Source organism: Athene noctua, chromosome 19, assembly GCF_965140245.1.
Source record: "Athene noctua chromosome 19, bAthNoc1.hap1.1, whole genome shotgun sequence".
NCBI classification, from domain to species: Eukaryota; Metazoa; Chordata; class Aves; order Strigiformes; family Strigidae; genus Athene; species Athene noctua.
This window is the reverse complement of record NC_134055.1, coordinates 6,697,795-6,723,451: the sequence shown is the minus strand read 5'-3', so window position 1 is coordinate 6,723,451 and position 25,657 is coordinate 6,697,795. Positions and strand designations below refer to the sequence as shown.

At 48.9% G+C, this 25,657-nt stretch overlaps 1 protein-coding gene across 12 annotated transcripts in view; it reads left to right on the top strand.

Moving 5' to 3' along the window:
* Window positions 1–10,033: 10,033 nt before the first annotated feature.
* Window positions 10,034–25,657, top strand: part of TPST1 (tyrosylprotein sulfotransferase 1) — a 43,128-nt gene continuing 27,504 nt past the window's right edge. For 7 of the 12 annotated variants that reach the window (XM_074922882.1, XM_074922881.1, XM_074922883.1 and 4 more), the window contains exon 1: window positions 20,878–21,070. The gene's annotated coding sequence lies outside the window, so the exon portion shown is untranslated. Of the gene's footprint in view, window positions 10,060–20,876; window positions 21,071–21,245; window positions 21,533–21,715; window positions 21,861–25,657 lie in introns of those variants that run through there. The other 5 variants (XM_074922884.1, XM_074922877.1, XM_074922885.1 and 2 more) reach the window with 4 other exon arrangements.

Sequence of the window (25,657 nt, the reverse complement as noted above, 5' to 3'; positions counted from 1 at the left end):
TTTGCCAGCATCCGTGTTGTCTTCTGTTGTATGCATATTGTACAAAGTACAAGAACTCGTTCACTTGCTATTATATTTAACCTTTTTATCAAAATCAGTTCCAGATGCATACATATTTTAAACTTGTGCAAGTGCATGAATAACTTGTTCAGTCTCAGTTAAGATACGTAAACTATAATTTCCCTAAAAATGCAATACTAAGTAACATTTGAAGAGATCTGGGATTTTGACATCTGCATTACATCAAGAAATCACTTTTAAATCTACTCTCTGCTCTCTGGCTGTGTAAGCACAGGTGAGGAATTACTCTGGCTCTGAGAGCAGGTTTCACGTTGTGTTGTTTACTCTCGGGTGTGTTCTTTGGAAACCTGAGACTCAGAAATGGTTTATGGAAAGCAAATTTCATCTTGCTTATGTGATACCATTTTTACGGTGTCCTGTGTATTACATAAAAGTTGTGCTTGTCTCCCAAGGCTGCTTTTTTGTTTTCGTAACCACTTGGTTATCTAACACAATAAATGTACTCTGCTAGTTCTGTTGAAGGGGACAAGATGGCAGGAAGAGAGGGGCACTCTGAGGTGTCACGTGCGTGTTGAGTATTTAAAAGCATGGTCTGTAATTTTGAGAAGAAAAGGGCAGAGGACTCGGCCCTTTCTGAGTATTTAAGAAGTGCATATTCTTTTTAGCTGTCTTAATTTCTTGCGTGTTCCTCCCTTTTATTTTGTATCTGGGGGGCTTTAGCTGATTGACAGCACTGCTTAGGGCAGCTCTTGTGCTGTCAGCACCCCTCTGGAAGAAATGGGGAATGAGCTGCCAGAATTTACCTGAGCTTTCAAGCTGTTTGTGAGGTGCTGGGGGTTTTCTTTTCATAAATTTAAGCCCAAGAATGACAGCTCTCTTTAGGATTGGCAGTCCTCTCTGGAGAAGTTTTATTAGCGAGAAGGTTTGTTTTATAGGAAGAGAAGGAGCTGTGACTCCTACCTGGCCGTGCTCTGGTGCTGGGAAAGGGAAATAAGTACGTTGGAAACATATGACTGCAGGGAATTTTGTAGAAGATAGAGGAAATCCCTACCGATGAGCTGAGCAGCTTTAGTGGTGGTTGTGCTGTGGCAGGGCTGTGTGTGAGCCTGTCGCCCATCACTGAAATGCAGAATTTGACCAGCTCTCCTTTTCTTGCAGGGAGCAAAATGCACTTTGTTTGTCTGTATTTGTGTGGCAGATTTACTAGATAAAGGTGTGTAGTCTCAATTAGAAGAAGCAAACCCAAAAATTTTGGAGTTCTGGTTTTCTTCTGAAGCATGTCTTCAAACAACATTGAAGTAGGACATGGAAATGACATTCAAGCCTAATGCATCAGTGTGCTGGAAGGGTTAAACAACATCTACAGAGTTTCTTGAAGTTTAAAAGTGTTTATACAAATGTTTTTAAAAAGGTCCTGTCATAAACAGTTCTGTCCATAACTTTTTCCTTACTAAAATCTCTACTGGTTGTAGACAACCTATTGCTTTCAAAGTCATCCAAACCGGGCAGATTTACACTGGTTGAGAATTGTGCCCTAAAAGAATTAACCAGTCACATCACGGTAGGGTGTCAGGGGTGGATGTCTGCAGCTGCTGTAATCCTAGCAGATCTCTGAAACATGAAGAATAATCATACTGGACATATTTTTGAAACTGTCATACCTTAGAAGAAATAAAGTTAAGAAATTGAACTAGAACACAGCGGAGTCGTTGCAGACTGAAGTCAGGATGTGCCCTGGAGCAAATTCCTGCTGGTCCCAGACCTGTCTTGGAGGCTGGACTTGGAGGGACCGGGGTGAGCTGCTGGCTGTGTAATTTGTACTTTTTGTCCCGTTGGAAATACGTGTTTCTCCCAACTGATAGTTGAAGGGGAAAGACCCGGCTGACCCTGCTTGAGTCAGGCGGGTTGGACTAGGTGGTCGCCAGAGCTCCCGTCCAACCTCCATGTTTCTGTCAGTCTGCTTTCCCTTCCTCCTGCTACCCACTTGGGATGTTTTGTTTGCTCACTCAGCACGGAGGCAAAGGCTGCTCTCGCTAAATGCTGAGACGCAGCAGATTGGGGGGGTTCTCCTTGTTCCCCTTTCCATCCATGCCTGGTGCAGCGTGGCCCCTTTGCAGGTGGGTGCCTGGGGCTCTGGCACATCGCAAATACTTTATTTCTAGGATGCTGTTAAAGAGAGAAGGGGTCAGTCTTGCAAGGATCACAGCAGGGGTTTGTGTTGTGCTTGCAGTTTCTTCAGTTGCTTGGGGCTGAAATTGGAGTTCATGGAGTTGCTCTGCATTATCAGTGTGTCCTGCCCATTGCAGCTGGGATGGTGAGTTGAGTCTGTTCCAAAAAAGGCTCCTCTGGTATGAAGGATGTGTCCCAGGACGCTGCTGGGATAAGATGGTGTTTCAGTGTGATCTTAACCACTTCAGTTTTCTCTTGAGTTTTGCTTAATGTTGCTCCATGGGCCAAATTAATCTGTAGTGCCTCTCCACTGCCTTAAATTTGTCCTGAAATACAGAACCATTCACTCATTCATGCTGGCTGTGGTCAGCCCCTCCGAGTCGAGCCATGGGTGAATTAACCCAATCCAAACAGGGATTATTCTGGATCCTGGTTTTGAAACACACAATTTTTTCTGTAGTGCATTTTCTATGACTAAACTTTTTTTATTGCGTCTGGATCTCGATTTTGAAATGCACAAGTTCTTCTGTATTGTATTTTCTATGACTAAACTTTTTACTGCCTCTGCCTCCCTGGGGTGGCAGCTCTTTGCCAGGGCAACATGCGAACAGCACGTTCTGTATCCCAGAAAATGTTTCGGTTTGCTTCCTAAGCATGAAATCTGCTTCCCTGTGTTTAGACAAGCTTCAGAAGCATTGGTCTGAACTGGGACCTACTGTCCTTCGAGTGACTCCTGAAATGCTTTGGGCTTTGACAGCGGGGAGTCAGAGGAGCCTGTGTACACCTCAACCTGGCCAAGATGGGGCTTTTCCCACTTTTCTTTCTTCATTTTCCACCTGCTAGCCATAAGCAGCCTTTCCCAGCCTGTTCCTGGTACAGCTCCTACAGCAAAGGGGATGCCAGGCTGTTTCAAAAGATGTACTGCAGAAGGAGCACGAAGAAGGTCTTTTGTGCCTGAAAACTTGCCTGATTTTTTGCTGTTGTGCCAGCTGGTCTAAATAACAGATAGCGTCTCGCCCCATGAGCTTTGCCTCACTGATAAAAACATCTGTGGTTATGAAATGTCCCTGACAATTGAGAAGGACTCATGGAAATATCTCCGTTGACTCCTCTCCAGCGCAGGCAGGAGATGCTCACAAGTTAACCACCCAGCAGGCAGCAGCAGCTGCCTCTTCATGCTCTGACCCACAAAAATAAAACCTTACATTTAAATCTGCATGACAACTGTTGTCCATTTAGGATGACACAGGGCCTAGGCAGGCACTAATACTCAGCTCCTGCTGTTCCCTGAGGTCAGTTCTTTGTCCTTAGAGATTTATTTCCTTTCCTGCAGATGAGCAGTGCTGGGGTGGAAGATGTGGAGCAGGGAGCCGGTGTGGCAGGACGGGTGGTGGCTGTGCTGGCAGCGGGAGATGCCCGTGGATGGGTGCGTGGAGCAGCACGGGGTAGCGAGGTGCAGGTGGAGAGCAGACTGCATCGCAGGGTCGGCGTCGGCCACCTCGAGACCTCTCCATTGGGTCTCCAACACCACCCAACCAGCAAAAGGAGAGGAGGGTTATATAGTGCCTTTGGAGCCCGACTCGGTCAGCAAATGCCAGCTCTGCCACCAGCCTGTGGCCTTGGGGAAGTTGTTTCTCTTCTCTCTGCCTTGATTTCTTCTTCAGCCAAAGGCTGTTATTTTAGGAACCCTGAGGTGAGCGCTCAGCCAGGGCAGGGGCAGGGCTGTCTCTTGGGGCTTGCAGCCAGGCTGACGCCAGGAGTGCTGCCCAAGGGCTTGTTTAACATTTTTGTGCATCCTGACAGATAAAGGAGCCTTTTGTACTAACATCTAGGAGCTGAGGAGGAGGCTGCAGCCCCAGCCCTCTGCTTTCCCAGCACGTTGAGACCTCATGCGTGTCCATGACATGGTGCTGGGGCGACTGCACCCACCTGTGACTGTGGTCCCGTCCTCCTGGACACAGGGGTGCCCGCTGTGCCCGCGGGCTCTGCTCCCAGCTGGGGCTGTCACCTTCCCACAGCAGTCCCCACCAGACCATGTACTCGCATGTCTGCAGTGAATGCTTGGAGGTTGCTCATTATGGGGAGTCGAGTTAGGAGTTTCACAAAGCAAGGAGTTGCCAGGTGTCACAGCCGTGCGCCCCTGGGAATTACCCCCCCATGAAGCCATGTCCTGTATGCGCTGCACGTTGTTCCCATCGCTTGTAGCAGAGGTAACGGGAAGCTGAACTGTGTGATGAAATGACTTTCTAATGGAAACATCTGTGCTCTTGAATTGGGCACAAGATCAAGTCTGAGGATGGGGCTGAGCCATGAAGCCAAAGGAAAGCGTTCCCTCATGGGTGGGCTGCCATGCCGTGTCCCCTTCAGCAGGGGAAAGTCCTGCTTTCCAGAGACACAGATCATTTAATTTATTTAATGGCAGTCAGAGGATCATGTTTATGCAGGAAACCTAAGCTACACAGGTTCCTCGTGTTTAAAATGCAGTTGTGGGCGCAGATCCTGAGCTGGTGTACATGGACGTTGCTCTCCTGACCCCAGTGGTGTGACAGCAACACGTGCCAGAGCACCTGGTGACTGCAGGACAACATGGAGAGGGCAGCGCTTGGAATTATCCATGTGAGTGAATTTGCAAAGGGTGACTTGGTGACACCAAAACTGGCCTTTGCCACTGCATCAGTGAGGTGTCAGTGTTGAGAGGGAAGACCTAATTTGTGTCCTGAAGTGAATACCACAGTAGAGCTGGTGTTGGGGATATGGGTAGGGACATGGCAGAGCGGGGCAGGGCACAGGCAGCTGGAAAGCCCCCAAGAGATGAAGGAGTGGTGAGTACCAAACAGAGCATCGTACCTCTTCCTTGCCTGTGAGAGCAATACCTTCACCTGGGCTGTGAGATCCTGCCCTAAGGACACTGGTTCCTTACCACCACCTTGATAACCCAACACTCCCCACGCCACAGTGGGAGATCAGGGACCGGGATCCCTGTTGCCCGGTGAGATCCTGTAAAAGGGGGGAGAGGTTGGGTCAAGGCAGGCAGGGAACTGGTGGTTCTTTGGGATATTAAAGCTCTTTAAAATATTTCAACACCAGCTTGCGTGCATCCAACCCCCCCTTACACACCCCCAGAGGAGCACAGGGAATTCTCTAAAGAAGCCCAAAGTACCTTTTAAACCCATGAATGATATTTTATAACCTTCCCAGAGAGAGGAAGGTCACGTTAGCCCCCTTTCCAAAGGGCTGCTATGGAGGCGCAGTTTGGGATCCGGCCAGTGTCCTGGAGGGAGTCGATGGCAGTGTTGTTTAGGTTGGAGCTGCTGAAGATGTTGACAGAGAAAATATTTTCTGTTCCCACAGATAGAAAGCATGCTGCAAAGTTTTTATTGAGCAAAAAGAAATGCTTGTGCTGAAAAAAATCAGAGCTGCGGCCAAAGCGCAACTAAAATGCAGCGAGCGCTTAGGAAACATTTGTTAAGCCCCAAGAACTTTTGCTTGCCACGAGCAAGAGTGTCCCTGCACATGTTGCTTAAATTAATTTCCCTCTGCATTAAGGATCTTTATTTTATTAACTTTAGTGCTTATAAAAACAACCATCAAAGGTAGCTGAGATGCTGTTAAACTTTAAAGATAATTAAAATAAAGCCAGCCTGAGAACCAGCCAAACAGGGTGAGAGAACATCTGAAAAAAGATGGGAAAGCTAAAAAATCATCAGGAAGGACTTGATGCAAATAGCAAAGCTGGGAAGGGAGCTGCTGGGAGGGCCTGGGGATGCTGCAAATAGTCCCACCGGAGCTGAGTGCCTGGTGGGAGTTGGGGCTGTGCTGGCCTGTACACGGGTGACCAAGAGCACCCTCCCAACAGCGCTCTCAGCATCTGCCACATCCAGCCTGTGGAGACAGATGGGTGATGCTTCAGGGGAGCACCCAGCCAGGGGTGGAGGCCCTGGGCAAGGCAGGGCCTGGGTGCAGGAGGGTGGCAGTGGTGGCACCGGTGCCTTCGGTCACCTCAGATGAGCTTCAGCACTGAGTGCAGGGGCTCACTGTGTCGCTGTGGTTTAAAGCCCGGGTTTGTGAATCCCACTCCTTGTCCTCCTTGTAACGGGCAGCCACCTGACCCGCTGTGTGCAATTAGTGTTTGGCCCCATCAGGCTCCTGCTCAGTGCCCTGCTGAGCTGCAAGAGAAAAGCTGGCAGGAATCACCTGGCCCTTTTTATGGGGCCAGGCAGAAACTTCATTGTTCATTTAAAACAAACAAACAAACAAAAAAAACCCCACAAAACCCCAAAAACAACCAACAAAAAAAAAAAAAACCACCACCAAACCCATCTGTTTTCTTGAAAAGCCCTCCACCTCTCACCACAGAAAATCACGGCTGCCCCATCACTTCCCAGCCACACGTGGCCGCAGGATGGTGATGAGCCCGCGCAGCAGTGAGGCCGTGGAGTGGGGCTTCATCAGGGATATCAGCGCAGGGGGGACAGGGATGAGCTCAAACCATCAGTCCCAGCTGGAAATGAGTAGCTGGGCATCTTCACTGCTGCTCCGCTCGGTGTTGGGTTGCTGCAGCACACTGGGCACCTGGTATGTTTGTGATTCTGCAGCAGGACAGTTCCTCCTGCTAGGTTTGATCTTCATGCACTGGCTGTCTTTTTCCTCTTAAAAGATACAGAATTAAAATACACATCAGCTGCTGCTCCTGGAGCTCGGGGTGGTTTTTCATCTCCTCTGGAGCATTTGCTGTGCTGTGCTCTCAGGGTGGAGGAGCCAGCAGAGGAGCAGTTTCTCGCTGGGCCTCAGTCTCTGACCCCTGTGGTGCTTATGTGAAATTAAGGGTAAAGGTTTGCTTCACCCAGAGATTTGCTAGCCCAGAGGTTTCCATGATGAGGTCAGGGTGCTGGATGGGGTCAGCCCTCCCCTGAGTGGGTGATGCCTCAATTAACCCAAATGTCCGCCAGGGGTGGGCAGAGAAGGGCATGTTAAGCCCAAAATTAAACCCACTGCCCCAGCCATGAGCTGCGCTCTGGCCAAGGAGAGCTCTGCCACCCTCAAGACCCCTCCAGGATAAACCACCCCCTTCACCCCAAGCACTTGCCCTCTGCTCGTCTGCATCAAAACCGGTGGCTACCTCGGGGTGGCAGAGCCAGCCCAGCTCCATGACCTCACGTCTCGCCCCGCGTCAGTCCCTGGGGCTCCTCCATCATGGGATGTCGTTCCAGGGAGCAAATCTCTTTTGTTACAGACCAGACGCTGTCGAGAAAAAGGCATCCAAATATAGAAAGTCTGAGCTGTTGAAATGATCCAGCTCAGCAGTGAGCATGTGGGGGGTGCTCTCCCAGCTCTTCCTGTACTTTATAGATGTATATATAGTGAACGTTAACCCCTGGAGACATGCTAAAGGCTTTAAAAATGTGCTCTGTTGGACTAGAGATATTTTTGCCAGGGCTAAAAGGACCTTCAAGATTTTTGCTCTCCGTGCTGCCTGTCAAGGAGGGAGGGCATCAGCCAAAATGAACCCAGGGGTTTTTATCGGTGGCTGTGGTTCAAGCATCTGCTCTTGCACTGGGCCAAGAGGGCTCGTTGCCTGATTCATATTGCTCTTTTTTTGTTACTGAGATGTGTTCAGTTATCTGACCGCCCCAGGATGGGACAGCGATACGTGGGGAGCTCTGAAATGTCACGGGTGGGCAGAAAGCAGGTGGGGTTTGGGGGAAACGCGCAGGACAAGCCCCTTGATGCCTCGGCAAATGGCATCCCAGTCCCCATCCTGATGCGTTGGGCACCTGGTGGCCCTTGTCCTATGGGGGAAGTGGTTGGTGCCTTCCCAGGCGCTTGCTGAGCCCTGGTTCCCCCATCCCAGGCCAGCTCCGGACCAGCCCCTTCCCAGCTTCAGCATTAAATTTCACAGAATCATCTCACTTGGAAAAGACCTTAAAGATCATCTAGTTCAACCATTAACCTAACGCTGTCAGAAATTTCAATCCTCTGCATATCATTTCAAGACACGATTGCTTTTTTTAATACTCTTTAAATTCATCTGCAAAAGGGTTTTTTTTTCCCCTTTTGTATTGTTCATCGATTTCTTTGTAAAATGCTGTGGCAAGGCACCACTAAAGACTTCCTCGGGGTGCAGCAGCTGGAGGGTGGCTGTGAGGGAGGGAAAAGGACGTGCTGAAAACACCCACACAAAACCTAACAGGATCCAACCCAGTTTCCTCCCAGCAGGTTTGCTCCTTCATCGCCCCACAAAGTCCATAAAATCCCCCAAACGCTGCTGTTCCCAGCTGCCCACACCGCAGCATCCGTGAGCGGGCTGGGGGTGGAAATGGGCTGCTTCAGGCCAATTTAAACATTTTCCCTTTTCCTGTGCAATGTCCTGCCCCTAGGCGTGGGCTCAGCGGAAAGCTGCCTCTGTCCCAGACCTGTGCAGCGGCTCTGAGTGGGACAGGACCCCCTGCCCGTGTGTCACTGCCTCAGGTGAGCCCCCAGTGAAACAACAGGAGAAGGCGGCTCAAACGCTGTGGGTGTTGCGCTGGAAATGGCCTTAAAATGCTCCTGGTGCTCCAAAAAGCTGGTGGAGGGCATCCCTGCGTAACTCATCCCTGCGTGGTGCTGGGGTTGTCTCACCCATGCTGGGTGCCCGCAGCGGGGTCGTCGCTTCCCCATTTTGAATCCACCAGGTTTGGTGGGATGAGATGGGATAAGCAGCATACGAGTGTCCAAGGTTATTCTGGTGAAATGTGATTTATTCTGTTAGGGCTTGTTGCACAGGCTCGACGTGCTTTGCCCAGGCGAGGCTTTGCTCTGCAGATGTGGGTGCAGAAGCAGAGGCTGCTTGGATGTGGGGCTGTACAAGTAAGGATGAGCAATTGCTGCTTTCTTACGTATTTTCCTTGTGCACGGATGTTGGGAGTGGCTCAAAAGGTGAATCCAGCCCTGAGTTGCCCTGCTGTGGGAGCCCTGGCCCTGCAGCCGTGTGTGGGAAGAAATGCCAAGGGTAAGGACCGTGGCTGGTGCTGCCGGTTCTGCACAAACCCCAGCTTCTGTCCCAAATAACTTCACTGCCCACAGCATTTCGCTGCATTTCCTCAGGGCGATGGAGAGCGAGCTCTGACCACAGGCTCCAGCTCATTTCTAGTGCCCAACGCACTGAAAAAGCCTGCAATTCCTTCTAAAATCTGTGGCTGACGCTACAAATGCTGCTTCTTCATGATTTAACCTTCAGATGTTGCTTCTTCCTCTTCAGACTCTGGGGTTTGAGCTTTTTCCAGCCTTTCTGCAGCTCCAGGAGCTGGAGCCTTCCCTCTAGTGCCAGCTGAGCTGGTTGTATCAGGCCAGGAGCGGAGGCTCTGAGGAAAACCATAAATATTGTGAGACTGGTGGTGAAGCAGGGAGCTGGCAGGAGGGGAGGGAGAGACGGAGGGAGGCTGCGGATTCTGCATTTTTGCTGGGGCCTCAGCAGAGCCCAATAGTTAATCATTAAAATATGCTTATATGTAACTAATCTCTGCAGGACAATGAACTGAGAAATTATTTAATGCAATTTAAATGGGTCATAGTAGTCACTATAATAAATGTGCCTCAAGCCAATGGGAGCTATCAGGCTCCTATAAAAGCGGGTGGGGAAGAAATAGCAGCTGGCGGGAAGAGATCACCAAAGACCCGATGTGTGTCCTGAGACGCCTCTCGACACGTGGAAATCCTCTCGATCTGCCTGAAATCAGGCTCCGGCTCTCGGCTGAGCCCTTCTTCAAACACTGGTGATCCTTTCGGCGGTCAGTGGCTGCGGTGGGAAGGACGGGGTCTGCCTGGCGCCAGCACTCACTGCCACTTGGCTCTGCTGATGGGGACCAGAATCACCTATTTCAGTCTAAAAAGGTGAAATTCAGCGATGCTGTGAGCTGGGGGTTGCATTGCTTGGGTCGGGGGTGAGGGAGATGCTCTTCCAAGAGGCGGGTTGGACTTGGGGCAGTGTCTGGTTTTGATGAAACCCCATTTGGGCTTGCAGTTTTGGAGATGTGATGGTGTTTGCAGTGTTATCATGGAGTTATCCTGTGGGACATGCAGCACCATGCGGGCACTGCTGCCAGGGTTTTGCAGCAGCTCTATAAGGGAAATAGAGTGTGTTGGGAGGAATGAATGGAAATGGATTTTAGTGGACTTTGATCAGCCTGTGAGAGGGATTATATCATCCGGGTGCTCCATGAGCTGACCCCGCCAGCAGTCTCAAGTCTCAGCCTCCTGTGAGCTCAGCGCTTGGCTCCCAGCCTTCTCCCCAGTGTGTTTCTTATCCCTGGTATCATTTGCAGCCTCGCGGGACCGATGCACTGAGCGCCGTTGGTGAGCACAGCTGAGACCCTTCAGCATAGCATTGGCCATGGCTGGGGTGAGAATCTCTCTGCTAGAGGGAGAAGTGACACTGAGCTTTCTGCCAGCCTTGTTGCCTGCCTTAAAATACCCCAAAGAAGTGCTAAGTGCAGTTATTTGTAGCTCTACAGTACAGTGCACAGCGCTGCCCTTGCTGCCAGCCCTTAGATAAGCAGTAAATCCCAACAACTCCAGACATTAGTTTCATCCTGCTACTTGCTTCTTCTCCAGTCTTTTAGTTTAACAGCGTATCCGTCTCTTTTTGTGATTTTTCTGTCTTTTGTCCAATTTTAAGTCATATACAGTTGATTTATACCAAACCCCACATTACATGAAATCAGCTTTCAGCTCTCTTTCCCCTGCTTGCAAATAAGCAAATGGGTGTAAGGACTTTCAGAGGTAATCGTGACTGTGCTGGCCAGCTGCTCTCCGATCCAGAAAATAAAAAGCACAGCCTGTTTCCTGTTAAATTTTGCTGGTTGCGCTGATTTACATTGTTTGTCTCGTGTTTTATGGCTTCCAAGCTGATGTTGCGTTAAGCTGGCTGGAGTTTAGGCAAGAAATCAAATGCAGGCACTGGCAGGCTTCCCCAAATGCATTCATGAGGGTTGATCGCATAGTCACATTTTCTTAGTCACTGGAGGAGAAATAGCAGCGCTGCCTCGCTTGTGTCCTGGCTGGTTTGCATCGATGCTGTGCTGGTAAAAGGCACTTGCTGGACAGTTTTGAAAATACAAATTGTGGGGCAATGCAGGTGGTGGAGAGGCTGTGTCACCCTGTGCCGTGGCTGGGTGCTCCTCCAGCCGTCAGAATGGTGGTTTAGTGGCCGTGAGGCTTCTCCTGTCTTTATTTTGACCCATGAGTTTCTTTTAAAAACCTTATATTCTTCCCCATTATGTTGAGGAGGGAAGTGAGAGGTGCCCGGCCACCCCACCAAAACTATGGACTAGGGCAGAAATCCATATATCTCTGTGTGTGTGTGTGTGTATAGAATATCTCAGGTTGGAAGGGTCATCATCGAGTCCAGCTCCCTGCTCCTCACAGGATTACCTAAAACTAAGACATACAACAAAAAGCATCGTTCAGATGCTCCTTGAACTCTGACAGGCTTGGCACTGTCACCGCTTCCCTTGGGAGTAATCCAGTGTATGTATGTGCATTATATATATTTTTAAAATGTGGTTTAGGCAAAGCAGGATGAGTTTCTCATGTGCTTGACAAGGCACGGCATTGGGACTCTGTGCAGATAAGTGGGGTTGCATGTTGCTGCTGGCAGCTGCAGGTCAGCGCTTTGCCGGGACGGCCGTGCCACGGGCAGCAAGGAGGAGAGAGCTGCCCTGCACCCAAGGCCGGCATGGGGAGGTTGTTCAGACAGGCACGGCTGATTTGGGGTGGCACATTGCAGATCTGGGTCCTGGATGGTTTGCTGCTGTCATCCTTGCTGGCTTTCAGCAAGTCTGTGCAATGAGCTGTGGAGGTGTCCACAGGAAAAAACAAAAAAACTCAAGAAAACCCCCACACAAAACCAACTGCTTTCCTTCCATCTCGGGTTAGTCAGAGGATGTCAGCAGAGCAAGGCAGGGATATCTGCCCTAAGGAACCCAAAGTATTTGGAATCAAAAGCCCTGATCTAAGGGCAAAAGCTTCTCACCGGCCACACGAGTGAAGAAAGTTTCTTATTTTGTTTTATAAGCATATGCAGCATGTTGGCTGTGGAGTTCAGCCCTTTCTGCTCCATTTCTGGCAGAGAAAGTCTCGTTTTTTCCTCAGGAAAACAAGAAATAGAATATTCCTACAGGATTGAATGTGAGAGAACGTGCAGAAGTTAATATTACGGAATACACCTACAGAATTCAGCAGGTTCCTACAGCAATAGGTCAAATGGCATTTAGCATTCACTGAAAATTTTCTATTTATGTGTGTGTGTTTGGAAATAATGGAGAAGCCATGTGGGGGGGATTGGATGCCGGATGCGGTGAGTGAGTCCTGATTTTCCTATTTCTGCTCCCTCCCTCCATCACAGTCTGGAAAACGGGCGTATTGATGGTTGCTCTCCTTTGTTGATTTAAAAGTGCTATTGCAGGAAGATGGGTCAGCCCTCTGCTGTTGTAATTTTGGGTTTTTTTAAGGAAAAAGAAAGAGATTGTTTCTTTTCGTGCCTCAGTTTTTTTGCATAAAGGGGCAGAGCTTTGGTAGATGATTTCTTTGGTGCATTTTATTATTCTCTGTACTGCTGTTTTAATTTAACATCTGTTTTATAGTTGAGGGGGATATTATCCGGTGGATAATGCTGGGGATGGGGAGGAAGGAGGTCTGGATTTTGTGGCTTGTCTAACATGGATTTATAGTTTCATACAGGCCATTTTTTTTGGTGGGTGCAGATTTCCAACATCTTCACACCCTCAGGTTCTCCACTTGGGTCCCACCGCTCCCATCACCTCTCTAACAAAGGAGCCTCCTCTATTTTCAATTAGGGCTATTGCCCTCCCTGTAGCAAACCCAGCAGCTGCCTGAGAAACATTAAATGCCACATTCCCATTTTGAAAGGCCATCATAAAAATAAATGATTGATGGAAACCAAACAAGAAGGAGGGAGCTCTGCAGAAGGTACGGCTCCTCCCTCCCCTATTGACTCTCCCAGACTTTGGCCCCGGGGGCTCCAGCTTCACCCATTTCACAAGGTGCCTCGCTCAAGTCCTGAAGATATGGCCTTGGGAAGAAAAAATGGGTCTAAACCCGGGTTTTTAAAGCAACATCCTGGGCTGAGCTGTTCGGCCACTGCAAACAGGGAACACTGCCAGAGTAGGGTGCTGGAACCAGCAAATGAGCCTGTCCCCAAAAGCAATGGGATTTTATTTAAGGGGGTTTTTTAGGGCTTCACATTACTCTCCTCATCTCCCCCCAGGGAAGGTGCCAAGCTCCAACTGCTGAACTGATGCTTGGTGGTGATGAGCCTGAGAGCAGCAGGGCCACACAGCAGCCCCCATGGAGGGAGAATTAGGGTTTAATTCAGTTTCTTTTAGCTGACAAATCAAGCTCAGCCATAAAGGAGGTATGGGATGATGAAAATACAGCAAGTCTGGAACAAGAAACCATGGTGGGGGTGGGATTTAAATTCTGTCTTGTCTCATCTTTAATAGTATGAATTTTAACACCCCTTGTAAAAAACTCAGAGAAAAGGGCTGCACCATATATGATTTCAGCAGCAGCATTAATGGTGTTCCTTTAGAGCTTTATGTAATTTTAAAATTGTTTACACTTCTGTTGCAAGCTGGCCAGCTAACGAAGGGACAAGTGATGGACTCACTGGGCCCTCAGTGTACAGTCAGTCACTGCTTTCAAAATGCCTGCACCTTGTGCCTGATAGAGATGCCAACATATTTAGATGACAGGATATTTTTGTTTTCAGAACTGCTGTGGTTGCAAGAGCCAAGTCCTGCAAGACCAGCCAAGCTGGCCATCCTGCTCCGGAGAAACTCACTGCACGGACCGTAGCCAACTGCCCGGGCACGGTGTGTGCAGCCAAGGTGATTTCAGTGACACCATCCCAACCAGAGGGTTTGAAAGCCTTTGATCCCATGCAAGCAGAGGTCTGTGTCTTTGGCAGTGAGTTTTTTGGGGTTTGGGTTTTTTTTAGATGCTGGGGCTTGTGAGCGGCTCTTTCACCTCCTTGCACTGATGAGATGATATAATTTCTTGTATCACTGGCATTATAAATAAGCCTATGGCTCTTTAGCTCATTAAGTGCCCACCACATGTGCTACTGCTTTACAAACTTAGGACTTAATCCTGCAAACCACTGGGCATTTTCAGCCATTTCCAAGTCCTGCAAGAAATATCTTATTCCTCTTCTGTTAAGGGTTAGCGTGCAGCTACCAGTGCTTTCCCAGACAGACACCCACAGATGTGGGAACGATTGTGCTGAGGACAGGCTGTGAGGGTGCAACAGGGCTCTGAGGAGCATCACTCCTCGCTGGTGGAGGAAAGCCCAGCGCTTTGCTCCCGGCCTCCATGACCAGCCATGAGGGGCAGCTTGACAAAAGCAGCCAAGAGCATCACACATTACTCGAAGTAAATGCCTTCAGCAGCGTGGTAGCGGTCATATGAGACTTTATAAGAGCTCCAGCTTAGGCAATCTCTGTGATATTGGATTTTTAAATTTATTCTTTTTTTAGGAAAACCTAAAGAAGGGGAAGGAATTAGGCAATGGTTTGTTCTCAGTTGTTCCCGTGCCGGAGACGAGCGCTCCGCCTGCACACGTCCATCGTGCCACATAGGCAGCAGTCTGCAAGCCAAGAATATGGGAAGATGCCTATAAATGTAAAAGAGGAGAGCATTCACTCCTGCACTGTGAATGGAAAAACAGCTACTTTTATATTTATTGGATAGCTAGGACTGCCTACTGGCTGGAAAAACCCGAGGATTCTGCACCTCCAGAGGCTCCTACAGCTGGGGAAAAAATCTCCCCATGAAATAAATACATCTGATGCCTAAAACGCCTTCCCTGTGAGAACAGCGATGAGGACTTCACAGAGATATTCCTAGCCCCATAATTATTTCTCCAGGCACGTGGAGAGATCAATTCTCAGCTGTCACATTTATAAAGCAGCAGACACGAGATCAGACAGAGATGGGGGAATATAGAGCTATTTATCACAAAGAGCTGCTTTACAGGGTCGGAGCAGAAACCGCCTTGTTCCTCTCTGAGCTGCAGGCGGGTTAAGGTCAGGTTGCAGCTACCTAAAGAAAGGTCCATGTTCTCCTGACTGTAATAATGGCAGCTTAAATCCTCCTGAAATGGTGTTTGCACCAGAAAAGCTATCCCTGCTTAGTGATAGACAGTGGCTCTGCTGGGGTTGGGGAAATAAGGGGTCAAATCTGGGGCTGGAGCTGGCAGGGAGGTGGGTTTCTTGGGGCTGCAGCACTGGGTGGTTTGAACCAGGAGGGTCTGGCTCAGCAAACATGCCCAGACCCCTGGCCTGAACCTCCAGCAGTGGTCTGAGCCAGTGCGAAGTGTGTTTGATGTGTAACCAGGTCCGAGGTGTCATGCTTTGCCTTCTCACAGGACGCCAGGCAGTGGGGAGCAAGCTGAGCTTTTATTTTTTCAGGCTGATACCTTTCCTGGCAGATAGATGCAGCTGCAACATGGGATGGGTGAGAATGGATTTGAGGAGCAGGATGATCCCGTGCCCTGTGAGACCGCTGGGGATCGCTGCCTGTGAGCCCAGGGCAAAGCTGAGGTAGAGGAGTGATGCTTTCAGGTTATGCACAAGGATGATGCTGTGTGTGCAGGTTAAGTGGATCCCTGTGATGGCAGCTGAGGCTTTTTGCAGGTAAACACCAAGAATGACACCTTTCTGATCCCACAGTGATTCTCACGGCTTGGTTTGACTGGCTTTGGCTGTGAAACACAAATTGTAGGGCTATTGAAAATGCCCAGCGGTGCCCCAGCCCATCGGTGCACACATGTCTGCTCCAGCATCCCCTGGGGCCAACTCTGCACTGCCAAGGGCAAACTTAGCACTGCCAAGATGATCGATACACGAGGCAGCCGGGCCAGAAAAATAATATCGGTAGCAGAGAAAAGCAATAAAAATGAGCATGCCTCTGGGAAACGTAGAGAGAGACATTAACATCCTTCCAAGTTAAACAGCATCCTCACTGGGTTCGCAGCTGACAGGTTTGCTCTGCTCATAAGACAGACTGCGTTAAGTGCAAGGTGTGGTTCTGGGTGCAGAAACATCTATTCAGCAGAAATATCTCATTCTGCAGTGAGGGGATGAAGAGGGATGTCATCAGCTTTATGTCTTGTGGGGCCTGTTTTCTCTAATCTCAAAGGCTTTTGAACATAGTCCTTGGATGCTCTCCTCCTCTGGGGACTGTAAGTCTTCCCTGAACATCCAGGCTGGGGTTTTTTTTGGCTCAGTCTGTACTTACAGACACCGCTGGGATCCACCTGTGGTGCTGGGGGCCAGCTGCCCCCATTACTCCCCATCCTATCGTGATGTGCAGCCAGGAGCAGGGTATTCCTGCCCCCTGCTCCTGCTCTGGGGTCTGCAATAACCCTCAGCTCAAGATAAATTTAGGTCATTACAGAGGCCTGGATGTGGAGAGAGGTGCTGCCCCATGGTCCTCCCCTCGCCAAAGCACCCACCGAGGGCTTGAAGTCTGTGCTGGTTTAACTGCCAGCAGTTTTTCAGTAAAGTGTTAAGTCCATCCTTTTTTCCTCTAGTTAGAGGGCAGTTTGTTCGTATTCATAAAGGCAGAGATAACAGGATTGACTTAAGCATGTCTTTGACACAGAGCCAACTAAGCACTTAAGCGAGGTTACTTGGGGGAGGAAGGATGCCCAGCTGTGCTCTGGGCTTCGAGACAGCACAGGCACACGTGGGGCTTGGGATTTCTGGATTACTTCTACCTAAAGGCCAAATGAATTTCCCAGGCGCACAGCACAAGCTGAAATCCAACCGAGTTTCTTTGTGCTTTATCGTATCAGTATCCTCCTCCAAATTCCTCTGTTCCCTCTGTTCCTTCTGTAATGGATCTATTCATATATATCCTTCTATAACAGAGGTAACAAGGAGATTTTTTTTGAGGCATAAGCAACAGCTGAGCCTCTCACCCCCCTGGCTTTCAAAACCGCCTTTAGTGAGCATGGGGATGAAAGCCACAAGCACCACACCTCCTCCATCTGTTTCTCAGCGAAGGAGAGATCCTCCCTGAGCAAGACAGCCAGCGAAAAGCTGGGTTGTGCAATTGCTGCTGAGGCATTCGAGGAAAACGAGTAATATTTAACAGTTCTGGCAAGAACGTGTCTAAGCCAGCAAATTCAGCTCTCTTTGCTCTGGACCAGGGAATGAGCTGGGCAGAGCCAGAGGGAAATTCTTTGCATTCTTAGGATTGGGAAGGTGGAATTAAGGTAAAATGCTCCTGGATGAGGGCCAGGATATCTGGACTAGCAACTGCCGATGACAGTCAAATTGTATTCAGCACTACTTTTGGAGTGGAGTTGAAAAGCGTTGCATTGAAAGTTCAGGGAGGGAAGAAAAAAGACCTGATTTTGTCTCTGAATGTGCCAGGCCTCCAGTTAGAGGTCAGGGCAGTGCTGCTGGGGACTTCACTCACTCGTGTTCTGGCCCAGCAACTTGTATGATGTGGTAGGAAAGATGCTGCTCACCGGGCAGGCGTTGGTATGAGTGTAAGGCAGCACAGTCTGTCACTGCTGCTGGAGCTGGCATGAAGGGAGGGCAGATGCAGCCACCAGGCTCAGTCCCTCCAGGCGATGATGTCCAGCTGTTCTCTGCCATAGCAGTGAGTCAGAGAAAAGCTTTGATTTATGTTGTGGCTCACATTCAGAAATAACATGAAAAAAAAAAAAAAAGTTTAATACAGGCTCCTAAATAGCACCAGCTTTCAGGACTCAGGGCTGCTCTTCCTCCCTCCTCCTCCCACCAGCAGTCCCAGATGGGCAGTATGGCACTGCTAGAAATTAAAGCATGGGAACAACCGTAAGCCATGCCACTGCCTAGGGAAAACCGGGCACAAAGCAGACACAGTCACCGGGACCTGCTTCTATTTCTCTTGGAGCTCAGCAAACCCTGAGCTGTGGCCCTGCAGCACCAGCCCTTCTCCCCCCCACCCCGAGCTGCAGTTTTGGTCCTGGGCTCATCCACCATCCCGTGTGTGTGGCTGAGCCCCCGGCCAGGAGGCTTTATTTCTGAGCTTCAAGGAGCAAAGCAGGAACAAGCCAACAAGGAACAGCCAATGCAGCTGTCAAATGATGAGCAATTAAGTGCTATTGCTTCTTGTAGTGTTTATCCACCAGCAACAGCAACTTAACGGCTGAGAGTTAAGCTCTGTCTGTGCCCAGACTGCGTGATGCAATATTTGATGGGTTATTTGATCCATGGCTCCGGGACAAGCACTGATTAAAGAAGGGCCCAGCATGGGGCACCTGCTATGTACAGTAGCTCTGTCTGTTTTGTACAGCAGTGACCTGCTTTCCCCCTTTCCCTTGAAGAACAACATTTTTTCTGCCCTGGAGGCACTGTTTGATTGCCACAGATTGGAAGCCTTTAAAAGGGGACTATCTGTGTGAGTCACAGTTAAAGCCATAAAAGAAAAACCAATAAAGCAATCTGAAAAGTGCTGTTTAATGGATTGAGGCAAACTTACTGGAAACAGGATACACTTTAAATCATTAGTTCAAATCCAGCTGCATTTGGGAGCAAATGACATTTATTCCCTGTCAATAGCTGTCAGAGAGAAGAAATTTGAAAACAATTTTACCACCCAAAAGGAGTTTCTGGTTTCTCTACGCTCCCAGCAGCTCCCTGAGCGTGTCTGAAAGCCCTACAGGCATTAGGTACTCTTAAAATCTCAGTCTTTACAGGGCAGAGCTCTTCCTGATCTGAAAATACTGATCTTGCATGTAGATACATGCTCACATGGCTGCCTTCATTTAATTTTCGTAACAAATAAAACACGCATGAGCCACACTGCATTCAGCCCTCTCAGCAGCGATGCTTCTCTGTCACCTCGGTGAAGCAGCAGGCAGAGCAAACACTCATCTATCTGCACTGGCTCTCCAGGCAACGCCGGCAGCGAGCGTTGGATCTTCAGTATCAGTGGAAACCGCGTCCTGACAGGCTTGTAAAAGTTTTATGATAGGCGCTTTGCAAGGGCTGTGAGACACGAGGTAATGGGCTGTGATTAATTCTTTCATCCTGACGGTACCGCTGTCAGCTCAGGCACCGTCGCTCCGCATCTCGTGAGGCTGGGATGACGGCAAAGCCCAGCTGGTTATCTCCACAGCCATGCAGGATTTGTACCGTCTCTCTGGGAGTGAGTCAGACCTGATTTTAGGGCTTTCAGGATTAAAAGGGGGATGTTCTTCCACAAGGTGGTTTTCATCCTTTTTATACCAAGGTCTCGCTGCTGGCGCTGTCTCCCTGCCTCGGTGTCCCCAGCCAGCACCTCGCCGAGCCCAGTGGCACCCAGTCAGTGGTGGCTCGCATTAGCTGCCAGCCCCGTGCTGCGTTGCAGTGGCGGCAGAGGGGATGCCCCAGCTGCAGGAGGGTTTGGGAGGCAGAGGGCAAAGGGCACAAACATCTGCCGGGGATGAGCAGGGATGAGTGCTGATTGCCACTGCTCATTGCAGAGGCAGCTTTTCCCAGACTATTTTGGGCTGGCATCATGTTAAATCCCTTTAGCTGACTTTTTTTCTTCCCCATTTGGCAAGCAACACAAATCTGGGGAACGTTTTAGGGGATTGTTCCCTTTGATGTGACCCTGAGGCAGCCCTGATTTTTCCACGGGGTGATGGCAGCTGGGCCAGAGCTCCTGTATTTGAAGAAGAAATATGTTTTCAGTTTGATTCAGCCTTTACGTATCACTATGTTAATGTTAACAAGTCAAAGTCAACCTGTTTTCCTGCTCTTTAGGTATAAAAGCTGTCTTTCTGCATAGAGCACTGAGAAGGAAGGGGTTAGGATGGCCTAAGGCCAGTCCTTGTTAGACGTGAATTGATTTATCGATGTGAGTCACCTCATACAGCTACACTTCCAGGAGCAAAGTGCTGGTGAAAATCACTCTTGTTCCTTGCCTGGCTGCTTCACCAGCCGTGGGTCAGAGGAGTTGTGAGATGTGCCGGCAGCCGGCTTGGGCTCGAGCCTATGCTCCAGCCTGGTGCTATTCCAGATGTTTGCACACCTGGTGAGCACATGGCTTGTGCTTCTCCGCTGCCGCAAAACAGGTGTGGGACACCAGAGGACACCTGAGCTCTGAGCCAGGTGGTGCTCGCTGCTGTCCTGTGCTCAGTGCCTCACGTCTATTAAAGTGTTTGACTGCCGCTTTTCTCAATTTGTCAGGCAGCTGCAGCACTTAGAACCAGGACTATCTGTTTTAGATGGTTTCAGCTGCAAGACCGACCTTGGAAACCGAAGCCAGCGGGTGACATTCAGTACAGAGTTTCCTCGGAACGCTCCGTTCCAGCCTTTACCTTTCTTTTTTCGCGACGCCGGTGCGGTTCGGTGGAGTGAGCTGTGACAGAATCCAGCTGTTCCCAGCTACCAACATCTGTCTGGCACAGCTGTCCGGCCGTTGGTGCACGTGGGCTCCTCCAGATGCTCACGTGGCGCCCGCCCGCCCCAGCTGTGCGCTCCAGATGTTTCCCGCCGCGCCAGCAGGGGTTAACGCCCCCCCGGACCCGCCCCCTCGGCTGTCAATCTTCAGCGCCGGCCCAACCGCGTCCCGCGACACATCGAGGCCCGCGACCAATCAGGGCGTGGTTGTGATTTCCATGGCAGCCGCAGCCGCGCGGCTGAGGGAGGCGGCGGCGGCGCAGCCGGTCCCGGTGCCGGTGCCGGTCCCGGTCCCGGTGCCGGTCCCGGTGCCCGCGCACTGCGATGGTGCCTGGGGGCAGCCGCGGCGGAGGGGCAGCGGTGCTGCTGCTGCTGCTGCTGCGCGGCTCTCGCCCGGCCCTGGCGGCGGCCGCCGCGGCGCGGGGACGGCGGCAGCGCAGGTGAGGAGCCGCTGCCCGCCGCGCACCTGAGGCGGGAGCTGCGGCGGGGCGGGCCCCGGGCGCCGCCGTTCCCCCCGGCTCCCGCCTCACCGTTCGCGCAGCCCCGGCGGCAGCCGCTGCGCTGCGCTCCGCCCTGCCCCGCCCGGCGCCGGGGCGGCTCCGGTGCTGCCAGAGCCGTCGCCTTTGTCGGCCGGGCTGGGGGGCGGCCGCGGCCTGAGGCGGCGGCGGTTGGGAGCAGCTCCGGCGCCCCTCAGGCGGCCTACGCGCCCCTCAGGCGCCGCTGCCGGCCGGGCGGGCAGGGCCGGGCCGGGCCGGGCTGGTCGGGGCACTCGGGGCACTCGGCTCTGCGGGCATCGCCGCCGGCCCCGTGGCTGCAGCCCGGAGCGCCCGAGGATGCGCGGCGGGGCCCACTCGCCGCTTCCCGCCGGTGCCGTGGCGGGGTGCGAGGCGGATCCGAGCCGGGTAAATCGGAAAGTTTCCGTACGGGCGGGCTAACTTGCTTAAAGACCTCCCAGCGCTTCTGATGTCTTTGTTCAGCAGCTGAGATGTGTCGGGGGAGGCTGGCGGGGGCTGCGCCGCCACAGGGGAGGCACCCAGACACAGATTCACAGCGCTGCGTTCGCAGCTGCAAACACAACGTTTTTCGTACGATGTGTAAGCGTTCCGGCAATAGTTCTTCTCTAGCAGTAGGCTTGACACGGCTCGTAGCTGGAAGGAGTTTTGCTGGTGGTATTACTGGAAGAAGGCATTTGCATATGTTATGGTGAACGTGTTGTGCACATTTTTGTAGGTCTGTATCTTTTTAGTGTTATTAAGCAGTTTGATTCTATTGAAGTACCTTCTTGTATAATGGAGTGCAGAAATCCCTCTTGGGAGGCACAGTGCGCACAAAAGTGCACAGAACAGTAGCTCGTTTGCTATTAGTGTGCTACTGACTTTTTCCTCTTTTTTTAAGTATAAATGTTGAGCTTAAACCTATGTGCGTTGCCAATAAAATTCCTTTTGTTGTACTATTCTCCAGCAGTAACTGTAGTACTTAGCAAATGCTGCGTATTCTTGCATAACTGGGAGCATGTTGTTAACTGTTTTTTGATCCTTCGATATGCAAATCCAAGTAACTTGCTGTATGTATTATATAGGTAGGTAGAGCAGAATGTGTACAGTCCTTTTGCTTTCATTTGAAGTAGGACATTTTAACTAAATGTACTTTAAATTTATCTTAGAGGTCTTAAATGTTGAAAAACCTAAAAATACTGAATTTTGAGTGCTCTGGAAACCTTATTAGCTGGTTTGGATCTGGTATGTTTTTTCTCTTGCTTGTTAAGAAAGCCTGTAAGTGTTAGATCTAGAGGGACAAATGCTTCTGAATTTCTCTTTATACACACACATACATATATATTTGTGTGTATATATATCTGTTTAGCAGATTATGAAGAAAGTGGTTTTTTGGGAGGGTTTAACTGGTAAAAGGGTACAGCTTGCTTCATCTTTTACCTATTGATTATATGAGGGAAATGCATAAATATGAGCTCAACTTTTTTTAATCCTTGTAATGTGATTGTACTAGAAATTATGGAATTATTACATAATTGTATGCAGTCTTCCCCAATATGGAAACTTTGCATTCAGAAGTGGTCTATGGCTGTGAAAGTTAATTGGCCGGTTACAGTTTTTCAGAGCTTCAGATTAAAAAAAAAAAAGCCAGAAACAACCCAAAAAAAAATCAAAAAAAGGAGTGTAGGTTCAAAGGAATGCAGATGTGTGAACAACATTCCCTTATAGTTCACACTGTAGGAACTATAAGGGAATGTTGTTCACACATCTGCATTCCCTTATACTAATTTTGTCCAACTTTGTCTTACCATTCTTCTTGTCAAACCACTCTGCGTGAAGACTGGCTTCACTAGGTCTAGTTGGCTCTCTTTCATCCCAGATGCTTTCCACCAGGTGACTTACTGCTTACTTCTTTGTAGAGATGAATAAAAATTGCTCATTTTATCATCTTTTTTTGTTGTATAACTAATGGGGGGAGAAAGATAGAGAAAACAGCTGCAGTGCTTGAGAGCCACAATGACTTAAAAAGCTAAAGATGGACTTGGTACTGAGGGCTTCTTGATTTTTATTTCTAGTTTTGCTGAGTATTTTGCTTGGAGTTTGATTGCTTGTGCTGTACTTTGACATTCCTGTCAGCTTCTGTTATGTGACTGGTAGTAATACATGATACCTTGTCTTTGGGGAAATCATTAAGGTGATTGTGCAGACATTGCTTTGAAGGCATAAAAATGCTTCCTGAATACTTAAATGATTTTTGAAACATTCTTTTAAATGAGCTTACGGTGGTTTGGATAGCTTCTTGAAGTGGTATACTGTGAATATTTCAGTCTTGTTCCTTGGTGTTGTGCTATACCATTATCATGTACTGTTTAGCTTTCCTATGCAATCTTCTTTGTGGTGAACAAAGACGAACAACCAGAAACAAACCAGTTCATTGAAGGAAAGGGTTTATGGAATTCCTTTCTTTAACTTTCATTTAGGAATGCTGAAAGACTAACGTATGCAAAGTCATCTTGCTTGGACTGTTTGATGAACTTCCCCTAAGAAATATATTTTCACCAGTATATTGTATATATAAACAATATAAAAGTATATTGTTTTGAAGATGATTCTTGAGAATTTTCAGTATCTGCTGCCTTTCTGATATTTATTTTTACAGAGGCAAAGTGAAGGTGCAAAAAGAGACAAGGATGATACTGACATGGTTGATGCTTGCTTCTTTTAAGTCCTAGCAGCATTTTTCTTTCCTTCTGCAGTCAGGAGCAGAGAGTGACGATGGTTAACAATAGTGTAGGCTTTTTTTTCCTTCAATTTAGCTACCTTGCCACTGTAACATGAATTTTCTGTTCAGATTTATACCACAAGCTTTGGGTGTAGTAGTCAGACTGCGGTTGTGCACCTGAACGCATCTCTGAACTGTGAGAATCTTATTTCTGGCATCTGTATTTTGGAGTCTACTGCAGAAAGCCGTGGGGGGTGTCATGGCCCTACAGACTAAGGGATTGAGTAGACCTTCTAAATAGGAAAAGAAGATCATAGGAACATGGTAGGAGGACATGAGGGTAAACTCTAAAAATGTGAGGGGAAAAACAACTTTCCAGCAGTATGAACTCTAGCCCTCTTCCCCTCATCTCTGTCCTGAGTGTGATCTTTCCTCCCAGCACAGTTCTCCAGAAGCGCTGAGGTCAAACACTGTGATGAACACTTGGACAGATGCAGGAACAAGATGTACTCACAGAAATCTTAAGTAGTGCTACTATACTTGCTCTTCCTAGAAAGAGATCTGGTAATCAAAATCTGAGCCACAAGTTCAAGAGATGGAAGCAGAGGACTAGCTAATCACTGAAAAATGCTTTACATATATGTGGGTTGGGGTTTTTTTTGAGGTGAATAATGCCAGTGTTGCTCTCCTGTCAGCTTAGCCTTGGTAAAATCTTCCTGGTTGAACATGAGAAGGGAAATGGTCATCAGTCGTTCCAGGCTCCAAAGTGAAAGTCTGAGCTCTGGAGCTTATGAGGATTTCTTATTATTGGGTAGTAATGGATCATCTTTTTTCTCCTGGCAGGGAGTGCTTTAAACAACAACAAAACTTAAACTGTTCTAACATAAAATACAAACGAATGACTTGCTTCTTGACTAAGCTAAAAAATCTTCAACATTTTTTGGATGAACTTGAGGAAAAAGGTCTTGACCTGCTGCATGTAGCAGGAGGGGAGGAGGGAGAGAATTAGTGTGTGCAGAAGGAAGAAACAAAGCAGTCATTTTTGCTTTGCTAACATCATCTTGTGGGTGACTCACAGGCCTGACTTTTCTGGGAATAAAATTCAGTGACATACACTTTTGCTTAGCTGCACGTTCTCATACTGAAACTTGTAGATCCTGACTGTCTTTTTTTTGAGTTGCACTGAAGTCTTTCTAGGAATTAGTTTTAGTCTGTCATTTGAAACTGTTGCTGCTAAACGCCTTCTCTACCATTCTAGTCATCTTCAACTTCCTCAGCTTATGACTGTGTTGTGTGTGTGTGTGAGGGGGTTGTGTTTAGTTTAGGTGGGGTTTTTTGAGTGTTTTGTTTTGAAGCATTTTTATTTAGGAGTTGTTTGTGCTTTTAGGTGGAGTGGCACTCTGCACTTCTTGGGTCATAGCGGGTAAAAATGCCACAGTTTTTCAAAGCTCTAATTAAATGATGACAAGGGATTGCTGAGTACCTTGTTGTGATTTTTAAATGCTGTCAATTTAGTTACTGTTAACAGCAGAACATTAATGACTTGTAATGATCCTTCAGGTTGATAGATGTGATCCAGAGTGCTTATTCATTCACGTAGAGGAGGGAGAGGTGGGGTTTATTTGCAAGCTACTAGAAGGGCAGTAACTTACATATGTCATACTTGTCCTAGAGAGCTTTATACGTAACTTCAGGCACAGAAGGGGATTTGCTGGCTTGTAGAATAGATTACTTTGCTGAGAAGTGCTGTTTCTAACTGCTCCTTGGCTGTTTTCCTGATGTACAAAGTCCAGGTCTTGCCACAGTTCATG